Source organism: Mustela erminea, chromosome 19 (genome assembly GCF_009829155.1).
Source record: "Mustela erminea isolate mMusErm1 chromosome 19, mMusErm1.Pri, whole genome shotgun sequence".
NCBI classification, from domain to species: Eukaryota; Metazoa; Chordata; class Mammalia; order Carnivora; family Mustelidae; genus Mustela; species Mustela erminea.
In genome coordinates, this window is record NC_045632.1 from 45,815,935 (window position 1) to 45,832,812 (window position 16,878).

The 16,878-nt window shown below is 43.5% G+C and overlaps 1 protein-coding gene across 1 annotated transcript in view; it reads left to right on the forward strand.

Annotated features, from left to right (window-relative positions):
* The window catches only part of LOC116579026 (basic proline-rich protein-like), an 822,180-nt gene that overhangs the window by 740,636 nt on the left and 64,666 nt on the right, over positions 1-16,878 (forward strand). The gene's annotated exons all lie outside the window — the stretch shown is intronic.

The window sequence follows — 16,878 nt, forward strand, 5'->3', positions numbered from 1 at the left end:
AGCACTCTGGAAGTTTGGTGTGTTCTTTTCTCCTCTTGGTATCCATTCCTGCCTCATTTTCTAACATCACATTTTCCTTAAAAATAGGCTATGAGAGCTATTTCTGTCTGCTGTCAAGGGATCTGTCCAGCCAGACTCCCACGGGATGTAGGAATGAGTTTAAAACCAATCCTGAAGGAAAAAGAAAGGGAAGGGTTGGCTTGGTCCCAGACTCTGTTTTTAAACAAGTCTATTGGGTCAAGTGATGTATTTGTAGCCCCTTCCTAGGAGAGGAATTGCAGTGTGGATCTCTTGAAAAACCATCGAATTCCCACCCCAAAGAAGAGACCGAGTAGTATCATGGCAGAATCATGGTGGCCTGGTGGTGGGAAGCAGTTTTGGAATCCGTCCTATTCCATCATTTGCTTGTATTGTGAGTTTGGGAAAATCACTGGACTTTCCTGAACCTCAATTTTTCCATCCATAAAATGGGTTTACTGGTAGTAGCAACATCACAGGGATATTATGAGGAACAAATGGGCTATTTTGTACAAAATATTTAGTTTTATGCCTGCCACAGGGTAATCATTCAACAAACTGTAGCTGAGAACTTTATAATTTTATTACCACACCAATGACTAACAGGAGCAATGTGCCAGATTGCCATGGGTTCCCGCAGCTCTGACTTCTATCACATACCATACCGACCTCATGTGCTTATCAAGACATCTAGCTTTAGAAACATACTGTATCCCTAGCCTCGCTCCTTTCCAAGACTAGTGTTTATGCGGATTTTTCTCTGTACAGGAAGAAGGGCAGCCCTGCCAATGAGGGGATAGACCGATTAGAAGGGCATCATTGATGGAATATTGTCCCCCTCTGTACTCACTAGTAACTATCCATGATTGTATTTCAAAGGTAACAGTTCATCTCCACTGTGGGGATTGGCGTGCACTCCACAAATAGGGCCTAATGTGATCTGACAGGCCTGATTTGTCCAGATATATATTAAAACAACATGCCCAGTGCTGATGGCTCCAAGGTCCTGACCTTTAACGAGAACGTATGACGTAAGGCAACCTGCCCAGGAGAGCAAGTGGGGCAGAAGGCCAGAGGGACAAGGTCATCAGCTAATGAAGTGGTCAGCATTGAGTTTCTGTCACTCAGCTGGTTAAGAGGAAACCGAGAGGGAAGTAAAAGAAAATGGGGGCATTTAAGAAACAAAGAGAAGGACCACATCGGAGCTGACGCTCCAAAAGTGAGCAGATGTTGTCAGAATGCAGGATGATGAAATGCAGCCCGTCTGAGCCTTCATTATAGCCTTGCTTAGTTTTACCTTCTGAACACAGGCTAGTTGAAAGAACAATTTGGAAGAAGCTAATTCTGTACAAATCCCAAGTTAGAATGAAAATGAGTAGGTACTAAGCCAACCTACTCTTTGGTTCTTACTGGCCCCAGGCATACAGTAAGGAAAGGTGGTCAGGAACATGAGCTTAGAGATGTCTTCCAGACCTCTCTGTGTTCTGGGCACATGACCCACCGAGCTTCAGCATGACTGCCTGGAAAACTGAACATGGTCCCTACCTCAAAGGGAGGTTCATAGAATTACAGGAGAAAATTTGTATCAAGGGCATAACATTGTGATGACTCTGTCAGCATTCAGGTGTCAGCAGGGACTACCGTGACCAGACCCTAACAGTCTTAGACAGAAAGCCCTGGAGGTGAAACACTGGCTAGTAAGTGGTGTGTTACAGAAGGTGGCTCCACCAGCTTCACGTGAGAATTCTAATGGTTCCCATTGGAGAAGCGCTTCAAACTTCTGAACCACTCATCTGGTCAATGAACTTTTATTGACAACTCCTGAGTGCTGAGCACAGTGCTAGGTCCTGGGTGATGCTGAATTGACTTTGGTCTTCACCACGCTGTTGGGGAGACAGGAACATCGAGTCTTAGAGCCCCAGTGGTAGCATATTTCAAGAATATAGCATGCAATGGGGACAACCCACTCTTCGTGGGATCAGAGAGAAGTCAAAGAGAAGAGGACATTTATTTTTCTTTTATCACTTGGGCCTTCACTTGATGCCTTGGGGCAGGTAAGGCAGGTGTCACTCTCTCCATTCATTTTAAGTATGAAGAAGTTGAAACCCAGGCAGGTTACCCTTGCTTTTGTTTGCAACAGTTCACAGTAGAACTGAGACTGTTACCTCAGCCTCCAGGCTTCCAGAAGGGAGATTGCCCAGCAACGTCAGGATGAATTATGCCCACTGAGGGCCATGTGAGAGCCATAAACATTTCTCGTAACTGGCACTGTCACCGTAGCCAGATTATAATCCACCTCTTGAATCCCAATGCACAAAGATGCAGAAGGCTTCAGTTCCATTTCTGAGCTAGTAAAAAGATTGTTGCAAAGCTTTACCCTCTTACTTCTAAAAGTGAAGTGCTCTCTAGTTTAGGGGAAGAAGCACTGAATGGATAGGCCGAGGACCAACATGCTGGTCCTAGCAGTGCCCTGGCTTTCCTCACATCCCACAGCCACTGGTGTCTCAGGTCCCTAGATTAGGACATTTATATTCCCTGTCCACCTCTACCTTGCAAAGATGACAGGAGGATAAACTGAAAGGATTGATCTGAGGAAGCATTTTGAGTGTTTAGTGGGGAACATAAAGTTTCAGTGGAACTGATGTTCAAATTAGGCTACAGGAGCCTGGGAATAAAGACTTGGAGCATCACCAGGGCCACCAACCCCTATGCCAGTTGTGACCCAGACGTCTTTCTCAGGACTCAGTTCCTTGGGACTTTTCTGGGTTTGGAGACTCTAGTAGAAAGCACAAATGCTCATATACCATCCACCAAAGCTAATCTCTTTTTTCTTTCAAATATGGACCTTGCTTTAAGTCTTTTTTTCTGATTATGGAAATAATATATAATCTCTGTAAAATGCAAGCAACTTATTAAAGCATAAAGAAAATTAAAACCACCCAAAATTCCACTACCCCGAAGCAAACTGTTAACTTGGGCTACCTCCTTTCAGACATCTTTTCTGTATACATGTGCGTACACGTATCTTATTTTATGTTACTGACATCATAGTACACATGCTGTCCAAAACAATATACCATGTTACTAAATTACAGATTTGCATGTTCCTTTTCAATGACACTGTTGGATATACCATCAGTAACTTAACTAATGCCCTACGGACAGGCAATAATGTTACTATAAATAATACTCTAATGAATATTCCTATCCTTAGTGAATCTATCCAGTTGTCTCCTGAGGATAAATTCCTACAAGCTGGAATTCTAGGGAAGCTGCCCCCTTCCAACCACTGTTAAGAAGGATTCCCGTGAAGCAATGAGGGAATAGAAGGGCAAAGGACCAGCGAAGCTGAAGAGCGCCGTGTATCCTAGTGACCCTTACCCATTCATCCATGGGGAAATAAGCATGACAGAGGTGAATTTTCATATCCCTGAGATGAAGTGTCATGCCATGAGGTTCTGGAAGCTTGTCTTATTCTGTGTTGTGATTTTTTTTTCAACTATTCTCCTTGCCCTGGCCTTGGGGTCCGTTGCACACCATGCGACCCACTCTGCCCTACTCTCCAACCCCAGACACACCGACACAGTGGATTCCATTTTCTCTTTCCTGGGTTTTCTTTCTGGTGGCTTTTCTCCATATGGGGCCCCACGGTTGATTAACTCCTTTGGGTCGGAGTCAGCACGGAGGCCTGCCAAGCAGTGAGTTGAGTTGCGTGATTACATTGCAATGTTTTAATTTGTCTTTGGACAAATTCTCATAAGCTTTCCTGAGAAAATCTCCCATTCGATGTAGTCATTTAATTTAAGAACGGTTGGGAGAAGAAGATGAGCTAAGATGACAGATGGAGGAATGCAGATGTGTACAGTGTTAGAGGGACTCAGAAGCACTCTGAGGATTTGGCATCTAGTGAAGCACAATGTCTGTTTTTACTGCTTGTGTCCGTGGACTTGAGAAATTTTCAAGAAGTCATTAAAATACAGGGATTTGCTCATATGACAAGCAAGTTTTATTATTTTTTTGTCTATAAAATCATAACAAGTTCAACTAAGGAAAGAGATACCCCCACACACACCTCAAGTCCAGAAAACATAAAAAATAAAATTTTGAGTAGCCTCATAGGAAGGCAAAACAAAGCAAGAAATAAGAACAAGGCTGCTGTTGGAGAGAAGTTTCCTTTGGTCACATTACCACAAAGATAACTTTTTAAATTCCGTGCTTACTCTGGTTTCCTTCAAACAGATTTTTTGGGCATCTTAATTTGGAGTTGGTATAATTCAACATCTGTTATTGTTTCAGGACCATGGTTATTATTTTAATTATAATTTAAAGCTGCCTAATATACCCAAAGGTCACCGGGCACCTAAAAGAAATAAATAAAAACAACTTGCCATTTTTAAAAGCAGCATGTTTATTTGGAAATCTCACAAGCAACTCAACTAAGACATCATAAAACCTTCAAATAAACTAAAACGGAAACAAAATAAAATGTCCGGCACTAATCTCCTTAGAAGGCAAGCAGGAGAAGGTTGCAGCTAGCTGAACGTGGGCATGAGAACTCTCAGAATGATTTTATTACTGAGTTTGGGAACCCCAGTGTATGTCTTCACACCCACACTCCATATTGCAATCTGTGTAGTCCTAGTCTAAGATTTATAACCCTCGAGACTTGGTGTGAAGTCTTAGTCAATGAGAGCTTAGTCTAGCAACACACTTGGTGCAGTAAAAGAAAAGGACATACTGGAGGCTTGGAAATGCCTACCCACTTTATCCAGATGGCTTTGGGTGACCATCCACAGTGTAAGTGTCCATAGGCAAATTTGGGTCTCATTAACTCTATTTTAAATGTAAAATTACTGAAATATCAAAGTCTAGTGATTTTACATTTGGAAGGCTAAAGAAATTTCAAAACAGTTCCATAATGTTTCTACATGTGAGTTTCCATAACAGAAAACAGTAAAATCATTTTCAAACCATTTACTGCTAGTATTCTCCATGTAATCAGAGCTGTTCTGGTTTGTTAAGCAACAGAATTATCTAGTGGGAAGGAGGTTTATGCTGCTCCAAGACCTTCTAGCTACGTAAGCATGCAAATCACTAAGTATTATGGAATCCGTTGAACAAGCATAGTCAAGATTTCCAGAGGGAAGCATCTATTTCCTCCACTCCCAGAGTGGTCTTAGAGAGTTTAGAGTGACTCTCTTTAGGGCCCAGAGAGTTGTACCATCAAATTTAGGTCACTGAAATTTCTTAGATTAAGGCAGAGAGTAGTGTCCTCGGAGTGGCAAAGAACAGACTCCCAGACAACTCCTTTCTTACTGTGGAAGAAATAAGAATGAGAAGTGAGAAGAGTGCAGAGCAGAAGAGAAGAGGGAAAAAAGAAAAAAGCAAAGAAGTTGATCCCCAGGGTGGCAAACTTGAATGGCTGCAATGACACTCAGCAAAAAATATAAATAGGTGAGGTGGGCAATAGGGAGTGGTAGGGACTGTGGAAAATATGCCCAGCCTAATGGGCATCTGCTGCTCAAATCCAGATGAAGGTTCCCAGACCCAGTATAACCAGAGCTTTCAGTTTTTCAAGAGAAGCTAGAAATGTAGATTTTTTTTGTTCACTTGGAATATCTCAAATTTTGAATGTTTATCATCAATTTTATTCAAATACCCACAGAAAATAATGAATCAAATCAAAACCTTCTACATGCCACATTTAGCTCATGGGCTATACATTTGTAAATTGTATGAGAGAGAAGTAAGCAGTTGGAAACTAAAAACAGCAACAGGTTTTGAAGCATGGATTGGATAATTTATATTAAAGAGTTCTTTCATCCTCTGTCTCAGATAAGGGAGAGTCTTATCAACCCTTAGTACTAATTCTCATCTATAAAGGAAAATATATATTTTTTTTCTCTCCCTTCTATCCAGTGCCCTCAAATCTAAAATAACTTTTAATCTGCATTATCCTTTCTTTCTGATTCTCTTTGTAAGTATTGGGCTGCTGAATGAACTATGGATATACTGAGCTGGGCAAATGCTTATGATCTCTTAGCCTTCTGAGATGGGGTTGAATTGATGCATAGAAAAGATTTGTAGAAGGTGGAAATCTGTTCTGAGCCTATTTGCAAAATTTCTTGGATAAATTATAATATAGCTTATTAGTTACTTAAAGATATTATCCTTATAACATTCCTGGAATTTCACCTTAGAAATATTGGTATTCAGAGGTTATATTAGTCAGTTTTAATTAAATAATGCTACAGTAACAGATAACCCTCAAGTCTCAGGGACTAACAACCAAGATGTATTTTTCATGTATAGGTTGGTTGTATCTCTCCTCTAGTTCATCTTTATTCTGAGTCCTGGGCCGAAGGAACAGCTCCTCCCTGGATTCAAAATAATATGATGCTAGAAGGGAGAAGAGAAACCACGTAATGGCTTTTAAAGCTTCTGCTCAAAAGTAGCATACATCACTACTCCTCACATTTTATTAGTGGCCAAAGCAAGTCACATGGCCGTGTCTGATGATGAGGCAGGAGACTTATTACCTCTCACAGGGAAGGGCAATAATTAGGAATAGTAAAACAGTCTCCCACAGAGGGTACTGCCTTGGGGGCTTTGAAAGAGAAAAAATAATGGGGAAGCTCCCCAACATCTTATGTTAGAGAAACAAAGCTAACCCTCAGGCTCCATTCTGGCCTTGGTGGGGACTACTTTGGCAATCTAAGTGGTGCGTGGTTAAAATCATGGCACCTTGAGTCTGATTTCCTGGGTTTGAATCCTGGCTCTACCATTTCTTGGCAGTAAGGCCTTGGAGATATTACTCAATGCTGTCGTGTCTCATTTTCTTCATGCAAACACACCTGCCTCATAAGGCTGTTCAGAGGATTCAGTCAATGAGGCTATATGTTCAGAGAGAGAGAGAGAGAGAAAGAGAATATTTAGAACAGTGTTTGGCACATAATAAAGATTGACCATTACTACAGTGATGATGATTAGAAAGCCATCAGCTCAAATACATCTCAGTCACCTTTTCCATAAAGGTTAAGATTCCTGTTATAGATAGATTCCTCCAGGTCTTTTCAACTTAAAAATCCCATATTAAAATGCATCTATTTCTGGAAGGGCTAAACCCTTAAGTCTTTATCAACTAATACTTTGTGGGGGTTATGTTGAGAGCAGGTTCCAGAAGGATGAGATGTAAGAAAGTGTCCTGGAGACAGTGAGACAGGAAAGAGAAGTTGGGGAACAGGATGCCTAAAATAAAGTGGACATACCTGATGGTTTTACCAAGAGCTGCTCTGGCTAGGCCAATAATTTTCCTTCATGGCTACACATTAGAATCGTATGGGATGCCAAGACCACACCCTACGCCAACGACATCAGAGTCTCTGTGGGTAGGATACAGGACTCAACGTCTTAAAACTCCCTATATTCTTCCTATGTAAAAACCAAGGTCTGTGCATTGGAGCAGTCTATCTTCCACTCAGAGCACCTGCCTGCCTCCTTCTTGGTCTGAACTTTGCTCCACCATGAGTCTGAATTAACCCCAGTTCTCCAGCACGGTCCAGATGAACTGACCAGGAGAGGAACACTTGCTGAAAAGACAAGGGAGAGATATGGTCCAAGTCAAGCATTTGTCTTTCCTCTCCTCCTGATGGATCACTTTATACAATAATAAAACTTTTAAAAGGTTGAACCTGAACTGAGGCTGTGACTGTGACACAATTAATCAAACTCTTGAAGAATCATGTTACATTATGTGCTTCAAGCATTGATCTACTTCACTGAAAGTTGGCCTGAAATATAACCTAGACCCAGCATACTAGATTCATAAGAAATGGCCAGGATGTCATCTATATCGCTTTGCATCTCCACACAATATGTGGACCTGAAGCTGAGCAGATTATACAGCAGGACAGGTTTTGACTCATCAGAGAGGCCATCATGACCAGTCCCCCGCTACCTTGCCCCACATTGCTGGGAGTGGGGGTACAGAGGAGAGAGGGCCGATTGCGATATGTTCCTCAAAGCTGTTATCACTGAGCCTAGATAGAGATCGTCCACAAGTCTCCCAGTCTCCCCACCTATTCTTTTTTTTTTTTTTCTTAAAGATTTTATTTATTTATTTGACAGACAGAGATCACAAGTAGGCAGAGAGGCAGGCAGAGAGAGAGGAGGAAGCAGGCTCCCTGCTGAGCAGAGAGCCCGATGCGGGACTCGATCCCAGGACCCTGAGACCATGACCTGAGCCGAAGGCAGCGGCTTAACCCACTGAGCCACCCAGGCGCCCCTCCCTACCTATTCTTGAAGAGAGCACAGACAATACCAGCATCCTTAGTACATAACTCTACCCCATGGAGGCAGGCCCCTTTTTGAGGTCCTCTCTAAATCTTAAGTGTAACGACAGATGCATTCCCCCTTTTTAACCCACAGGTGCACATCAAGTCAGTAAAAATATCTAGCATCTCTGTGTCGTTCTTTCCAGTTCGCTAACCCTGAAAAGTCCCCAGGTCCGTTTGAGCCTCACGGCAGCCCCATAAGGGAGTTAGGTGAGCCAGGATTTACGATCCGCATTTTACAGAAGAGGAAATTTGCTGGGGAAGAGATGTGAGCTGCGGGGTCGGGGAACGCGTGGTAGACCTGGAACACTTGGTTTTAGGACTCAGATCCCGTGTCTTCCAGCAACTTCCAGGTAGCACAGGAGACCACAGAGGAAATAAGATCTTGCGCCTGCTCCAGGCAAAATCACATTACAGGCAAAGCTCCTTGGAAGCCTTTCCTCTTTCCCTCCACCAGCCCTCTTCCTGCCCTCCAGGTGTCCCTCCCCCCTCCAGCCCTCCCACTGTGTCAGCTCACAATGTCACAGTACTCCCGGGCTAGGGGTCCTACTCTGTGCCCCCCCCCGCCCCCCCGCTGCTCCACCCTGCCTTGAAACTGCCCTGGTCTTTAGCTGGCCCAGTGGAAAGACAGATGTGCCCTCAAAGCCCAGTTCACCCCTGAGTCCTAGCTGCACCACCTTGGGCAAGTTACTTAATGCTTTTGCCTTCCCCTCCGCAGAATGGATTCTTATTCCTGGTACCTACTTCTTGTGGCTGTATGAACGACTGTGGGAGTCCTGAACATAAAGCACTCCAGACCAGGTCTGGCATTCATTAAGCACTCCAAAAGGACGGTTGTTGCAGAAATCGTTCCTGGGTAGTCGTTAATAATATATAATAGCCAGCATTTTTCAAGACCTACTGTGTAATGCTGTGTATCGAATTGTTCTCAGTACTTTTCCTGTACTATTCTTCCCTCAAGACAACTCCATGAAGCAAGCACTGTGATGAGCGGACCCCCCCCCCCACCCCGACAGAGGAAGAAACTAAGAGATTAAATAGAGGCAGCAAGAGAGAGACCCTGGATTTGGCCTAAGTGGTGTAACTCCTGAACCAGCCCTTAGTTCAGCCATGAGCTCCAGGTGTGGGAGGCGAGGGGAATCGCAAACATTTAACATTGCGTCCTGCCCTTTGCATTTGTAACTAAGAACATCACTGAAGAAAAGAAATATCTTAGGCATACAGTACTCACATGGAAAGGAGTGAGTCTACGATAGTGAAGTGTCAGCCGTTATAGCCAAGAGGACAGACAATAAGTAGGAAAGAGGGCTTTCTAGGTCCTGCGAAAGTTATACTCTGAATATGTTTTTTAAATTGAAGGAAGAACTCACAAGAGCATGTTAACAGTGATGGTTTTTGTAGAGCAGGACAGAGCCCTGGTGAGGAGAACGGGGCTTTTCATTTTCATTTTGTACTTTCCTGTAGTATTTGAATGTTCCAAATCTACCTCCGCATGTGGGTTTTGTTTTATACCAACAGGATTTATCGGAGCCACACAACTTTTGTTTTCTTTTATGTGTTATTTTTTCCTGATACACTTCACATGAAAAAATTAATGAATGTCAAATTTAAAAATTATACCACAAACCCAACCACCTTCTCCACTCCAGTGTCACACCCTCAAGGTGCTTATCATCTCAACTCAGAGATGAGACAGGACAGGCCGAGAAGTGGGAGCGCCCAGCAAGGCGGGATATAATTAAGTTGCCCGAGTATGCAGAGCCATCTCTTGAGACCTTAAGAGTACAGCTCCCTTCCCAAACATGGTATTTTCCCTGATGGTTTTTCTTCCCCCACCAGAAATTTTCCACTTTAATTATGTGGGTTAGGTTAGAGAAGTTCACCTTCGGAACTTGAAATGCGCAAACAGCTAATCCCTTCCATAAGACACATTTCTGGGAAAGCCCAAAGTTAAATGTTTACAGCCTGTGCTGAGAGAATAGAACCCAGTGAAATTCAAAGTGATTTAAGCATTATGTACCCATGCCCGAAGAAACAATTTAGAAAGAGCTCTAGCCTCTACGTTCTGGAATCCTGAGCTTCATTCTTACTAAGAGTGGAATCGTTGGCAACACTCATAGGTTAGATTTTTTTTTTTTCTCCCTTTTCCTGGTTTTGACTTAACATGAGGAGGATGGTAATTAAAACCACACTTAAAATATTAAGTCTACTACCTAAAGGAATGAAGTTTATTGAAGTTGCAAAGTGTTCAGTACAGAAACTCAAAATAGCCTGAACACACTCCCCTCAGCATATAACCAAAATATTGATTGAAAGGAACCTGAGCATGAAGATAACACACACATGTGTACACATACACACACACACACACACACACACACACACACACACCCCACATCAATACATTGATGTATCACTAAATGGACTACATTTGTCAACTAAGTAGAATTTGACAAGCAGAGAGCAAAGATGAACCCCTAATTAAGGTATTTAGAAGGACTGTTAGTCAGCAAAATTATGAAATGGTCTCATAAGAGCCCAGAGAAAACAGGGACCAATCACAGATACCAGTTTACCTCTTGGGGGCTGAGTTTTCTCATCAGTCATATGGGGTCAGTAATATCCATTTGGGAAGGCTATGGGGAAGTCATAAGGAGATACCCAGCGTGACAACTGGCACAAAGTAAGAAGCTACTTAGTGTAAGGTCCCTTAATCCTACAGGGTTTCATGACCATCCAACTGACAAGAGATGAGCATTCTTCCTCCTCCCCACAGGCTGGATGGACTCTACAGGTCAGTCCAGGGAAATTTCAACTATGGTCAAGGAGTAGTCAGTCACCATCCTTCTCCCCTACGCCTACAGTCATAAGGAAAGGGCAGCATGGGGTAGTGGCTAAAAGTTGAGTCCTGGGTTCAAATACCAGCTTTGGACATGGGACAACTCATGTCACCATCCTGAAGGTCATTGTGAAGAATGAACGTGAACCTGAATGACAGGTGCTCGGTACACAGTAGGTTCTGACTGCTCTGGGCTGCTCTGCTCTCCAGGGGCTCCTCTCCCACCTGCATAGCCACCCAGATCTCCCACAGGCTGGACATAAGGGCGAGGAGCCTTTGGGGAGCTGCTAATAAATGTTTATGAAGGAATCATAATAAGCGCTGCCCATTACTGGGCTGCTACTGTGTGCCAGGCACTGTATTTCAAGAAAATCGTAACTGTGTTATTTCATTTTAATTCCGCCAATAAGAAGGAGGCACAAGAGTTTAATAGAAACAAGAATAGACTTCACAGTCATAATTTGAACTAGCCCCCCATCCTCCATTCTAGCTCGGCGACCTCTGGGAAAGTATTTAAATTCTTTGAGCCTCAGTGTCCATATCTTTAGCAATAGATGTAATGTCATATCTACCTCCTATCCATGGATAGGTGGATAGATAGATAGATAGATAGATAGATAGATAAGTAGATCATAGATCTCTTATATGTGTGGACTCAGTGTCTAGAACCTAGAATATGATGTTAAAAAATAAGTGAAAAACAGTATAACACAGTAAGATGGGTGTTATTATCCCCATTTCACAGATGAGAAACTCCTCAGAATGGGGTCCTCTGACAAAAGTCCATTCAGCCTCTTCCAGTGATAAGAAATTCCCTTGTTGTATCACAAATGAGTACGAAATTGATGTGGAGCTTCAGAAATACCCAGGATTGGGGTAATAGGTGGAGTAGAATATGCCAGACAGGCCCAAACCCGACGGAGGCGATAGGGATGAGGGAAGGAGAAGAGTGAGCAACCGAAGGAAGTACGAGCCACATTTTCTTCCTCTCCTCCTATGTAGAATGCTTGGTGTGAGATAACTGGTGAATTTATTCCCAAGCCTATTCTAGGGGACCTGTTATTTATTAAGCACCCATGCTGAGAATAAAGATAGGAAAATAGTTAAGAAAAGGTGCTCTAGGGGCACCTGGGTGGTTCAGTTGGTTAAGTGTCTGCCTTCAGCTCATGTCATGATTCCAGGGTCCTGGGATTCAGACCCATGTCGGGCTCTCTGCTCAGTGGGGAGCTTGCTTCTCCCTCTGCCCCTCCTCTTCTCATGTTCTTGTCACAGGCTCTGCTCGCTCTCTCTCTCTCAAATAAACAAATAAACGAATCTTAAAAAAAAAAAAAAAAGGGTACTCTAGAGTGGTCTGCCAGGGTTTGAAATCCTGCCTGTCATTTTTAAGCTGTGTGACCCCATGGGAAGTCTTTTGCCTTCTGTGAACTTTGAGTTCCACAACTGCAAAATGGGGATAATAATAGATTCTTTTGCAGGGATGTCTTGAGAATTACCCAAGTTAATATAGGGAGAACCTGTGCCGTGCATATACCTTGGAAGCATTCCATGCATCATAATTTTTATTGTTGGTGCTCTTTTTATAGGCTTCATATATATAATCCAAGATTTGGGTGGATTAGACAATGGTCAAATCACCCAACTACTAGCAACTGATAGACATAGGATTCCAAAACCCGATCTACATATAGCAGTCGGAAAGGTTTGGTTATGCTGTATAACAAGCAAGTCCAAAAGTTCAGGGGTATGACACAATAGAAGCTTATTTCTTACTTACGCAAAACCCAGTGCAGTTCTGGACAACTGTGGGCTTAACATTCCCGATGGACTTGCTCTTATCCATACCAATGCTCTGTGATTCCAGTGGCAAGCGAAGACAGGAAAGCTGGGCACTAGCCATTAAATGCTTCCACCCGAAGGGACACATGACTCTTCTACTCACCTGTTATTGGCCAAAACAAGGTTATACCGTCACACCGAATTCAAAAAGGGACATGCAACCATTCTGAACACATGGAAGTATGGGAAAATAAGTTACAAGTGAAGACCATATCCTCCAAAGCCAGCCTCCTAACTACACTAGATTGGACTGTTCTGCCTCTCTCGGTGATAGGTCCATCCATTGTTCGACTTTCCCTTACTGCAGCAGTTAGTTTCAACACCCCTTACTTAAGTTCAGAGAAAAGCATCAGCATTTTAAATGGACTAATTAATCAGTGACTGTTTTGCAAATTCCAGCCTGGCTCCTGTCCCTTTCGTGCATGTCAGCAACCGTCCATGGGCAGTGGCTGTCGTCCAGCTCACCCAGTCAGCTCAGCCAAGGCCAGGGCCACCCAGCCCTCCGTCCGAGGCCCTCTCCTCTTCCCCATCCATCACCAGAGCCCTGCAATCCTGCCTGTCGATGCCCAGCTCTCACTTGATGTCTCAGTTCCGGACCAGAGAAGCTCCAGCTGCTACCTGGGAAGGCTCTGGCCCCAAAAATATTTAGTTAGCAGCCATTCAGTTAAGTGGAATTGACTTTTTATCGGCTTTCCTCTGTACAGCTGCCACCAGCGAAGGCTGTTTCCTCCTTCCCTCTTCTCTGCCTGTCAGTTCACTCCACATTCCTATCGGCAGCCTTTAGCTCTGATCAATATTAACCGCTGTGTAACAGCTCACGCACGGCTGCTCTGGTTTGCATCGATCAGACCCTTCTTCCAACAGGTAGTCAGCTATTTGAGGCAATGGCTTGAGATAAACACCTACTTTTACTTCAGGCTAATTCATTTCAGGTGGATTTCAAGGAGGCTCTGCACCCCGTCTCTGTTAGACAAGCTGAAATCATAGAGTCAAGATCAGCTCCTCATGTGCTCGAGATCCTAGGAGACCTTTCTTCCGCTCCCCCTTTTTCCCCTTCCCTTGTATGTTGTAAGTGCCACTTACAAACAAGATACCAAGGCTTGGGACATTGAAAATGCCACTTCAGAAAATGTGTCAGCCAGCTGTCCCTCTTTCCTTTTAATGAGATGCATCCGGGACCGCAAGAAACCGAGGGCTACTGTGAAGGTACATTGTCGCCGGGCAACCAAGCATCCTTCCAGCTTCCCCAGAACCAATCTCACAATATCCTGCAACCCTGGCTCTCTTACACCCTCCAGGGTTGGGGGAAGTCCTTGAATCCAGACCCGTCCTTCTTCTAGGCTCATAAGTGATTTTGCCCGGAGCTGGTGTTACAAAAACCAGTTGTTATTTTGAAATGGACTGGGGATTGATACAACTTCATGAAATTTGTGCTATAACCAGAATACATGCAGGACTGGACAAAACACACTTTTTTTCCCCCAATATGTACACTAAGCGTGGCTTAATGGTATATCTAATGATACCATGACCCTGTCCCAGGATGTCTCAGACCTCTTGTCATATTTCTCTTTTTTTGGACCCCCTCACATACCCACTTCATCAGTCCCCAAGCCTCTTGAGCCTTCCCTTGCAGTGCAGTCTTAATGTCCCTGCCCTCCCATCTCTGTTGGTAGCATTCTATTCCAGCCCTCATTTCCTGGTGCTTGGACTGTTGCAGTATCTGCTTGCTGCTTGCCTGGCTTCTGGTTGTTCCCTGCTTTGTTAGTTTCATTCTGTACATAGATTAATCTTCCTGGTCCTCTGTTGTAACTACCTTTCTCTTCTCAGAAATCCTCAGTGAATTCCTGTGTATCAGAGTGGTGGTCAGATTCCTTAGCTTATCATTCCTGCCTTCAGAGATCTGATCCTTACCTTTCTCTCCACACTGCTTCTTGCTGTCCTTCAGCAGAAACCCTATGCTCTACTCCATCTAGACGACTCCCTACTTCTGCAAGAGTTTTCTAGATCAGTGCCTGAAACACAAATGTTGTGCCCCACACTACCTTTGAGATTGGTTCGCATCCCAACTTCCTTACTTATTAGCTGGGTGACCTCAGTTGAGTTATCTAACTTCTTTTTGCCTCAATTTCTTATCTGTGAAATAGGGGTAATAATGTTACCTACCACATAAGATGGTCATGAGGATTAAAGAAATCAACATATGTAAGACATTCGGAATGGTACCTACATATAGTAACATCCAAGTTTCTTATCACTATTGTCTTTATTTTGCCACTTCTCCAAGCCACAACCCAAAGCATAACTTTTCCATGAATATCTCTAGGTTACCCTAGCAAAAAGTACTCATTTCCTTTTCTACCACCAGAGCCCCTCATTTATACTGATAATGTAATAATGATAATTAGGTGTTAGGTATATACTCAGTACTTTTATGTGCATTGTTGCTTTTTAACTTCTTGGACTGGACACCTCTGTTTTTCCCAAATCCATTCTCCCTCCTACTCCATCTTGCTTTTGGCCTCTAGAGGCTAATGTGTGTGTCCAGCAGCTTCTAACTAGGTTTGGCCAATGAGGAGTGCTGGCAAGAAGTCAACAGGAGGAGGAAGTATACATCGGAGTTTTATTCCTCCAGCTCCTTCCCAGAGGTATCACTGCAGAACAGCCTCATGTCTCAACCCAAAGTCATAGCTCCTGGCAGGTGGCCCTCTTGGACCAGCCTGCTCTGTCTCCAGGTTCCAGTCACCACATGCTCTCCTTGCCTATTCACGCCTGGGATGATAACATGGCCCCAAGGCACTGCACTCTCCCCTGTGGTTCCCTGAACCCCAGCCACACCTTTGGAGATCTAATGTCACTATATAAACTCTTCCGAAATTATCCTCATTCCCATGTGCCACCCAGGCTGACGCAGTTCTCATTACAACCCCACAAAGTAGGTACTGTCATTGTTACCAAAGACCATACCAAGCAAGTGATGGAAGCACATCTACCCGCTCCAAAACCCATACTCTGAATCACTCTATCATAGTAGGGTGTAAAGTAGCTGTTTCTCTACTTCTTTCCACACTTCTTAGTCAGAATATATTAGTTTGCTTTTGCTACATATAAAACACCCCAGAACTTAGAGACTTCAAGCAAGGATCATTCATGATCTCACCACACTGGGGGCCAGCAATTTGGGCTGCATTCAGCTGGGCAGTCCTTTCCGCTGGATTCATCTGGATTCACTCCTATGGCTGCAGTTCTCTGGAAGACCTTTCTGAGACCTGGTGGTCCCTGACGGTGTCACATATGTATCTGGCATCTTGTGGGAAGCCACAGAAGTGACCAGGCCACATGTCTTCAGGATCTAGCAAGCTAGCCTAGACATCTTCATGTGGTGCTTGGGTTCCAAAGAAAGCAAGCCCCAGTGGGCAAGCTCCTTTCAAGCCTGTGCTTGCATCAGGTTGTCTCCCATCCCATGAGTCCAACCCAGATCCAAGAGCCCACAAAATCCATTTCAGCTCTTTGTTAGGAGGACCTGCAAAAATACTTCAGCTTTTCTTTTTTTTTCTCTCTCTCTCTTTTTTTTCTTCTTTCAACCTATCACACGAGACACTCCTTTCCAGCAAGAGCTATGCCTTAACAACTTCATATCCTATATCCTCATAACCCAAGTCAGAAAAGCAATGCAGGCAAGTCCTATGTTTTAAGGGATAGGGACTATCCATTCTATGAACCTCTACACTCTTCCTATCTGTTACCACCAGACTGAAAATAATTCTGAAAGCAAAGTCTCTTAAAATTTACCAGGAGGGGGTGGAATTTTTTTTTTAATTAGGCTTCAGCAGAATTTTTAAAAGAATTTTT